The sequence below is a fragment of the Plasmopara halstedii genome (assembly GCF_900000015.1).
Source record: "Plasmopara halstedii genome assembly, contig: Scaffold_3120, whole genome shotgun sequence".
NCBI classification, from domain to species: Eukaryota; Oomycota; class Peronosporomycetes; order Peronosporales; family Peronosporaceae; genus Plasmopara; species Plasmopara halstedii.
In genome coordinates this window covers 1005983-1006586 of record NW_020190023.1, presented here as the reverse complement: position 1 = coordinate 1006586, position 604 = coordinate 1005983, and positions in this window count along the sequence as shown.

Here is a 604-nt window from a genome sequence, read left to right as displayed (position 1 = left end):
AATGACGTCGCACTGCTCCTTGGGCAGGGGCCATTGGCGTGTTATGCAGTATTTGGTTCCCGGAACCGGGTCGATCTCATGACACACACCTTGGTCCGAAGGTAAGACCGAAGGCGGGTCTTTGGAGACGACGTCTTGAAATTCCTGTACCAAATGATAATACGACTTCAAGGGATTCCGTAGGACCGACGATCCACTTCGTGTGTTTAGCACTCTCTTGGTGTCCTCTAAGTCAGCTTCATCCGGAAGCTATGGCGAGTTCATCTCCTCGTCCGGTCGTACAATGAACACTTCGGCCAAATCGCCTGCCCTCAAGGCACTCCCAAACTCTTCAAGGGACATCTCGTCCAGCTCAAGAAGAGCATCTACTGCAGGCATAGCCTCGAGGCGAACGTCGCCATCTTCCTCCCCCGTCATACCGTTGACGAGGGTGTATGACTGTGCACCATCATCTACGGTAGACACACCCTGGATCAGGGTCGACGCCCGCGTCTGCAGCCAGCATACGGCGTCGCCGTCGCCTCTGTACAGAGGCTTAATGTCTTGATAAGACCAGGGTTAACGGGCATTCCGCGTCGTCAGGTGTCACCCTCACTGCCCGCTT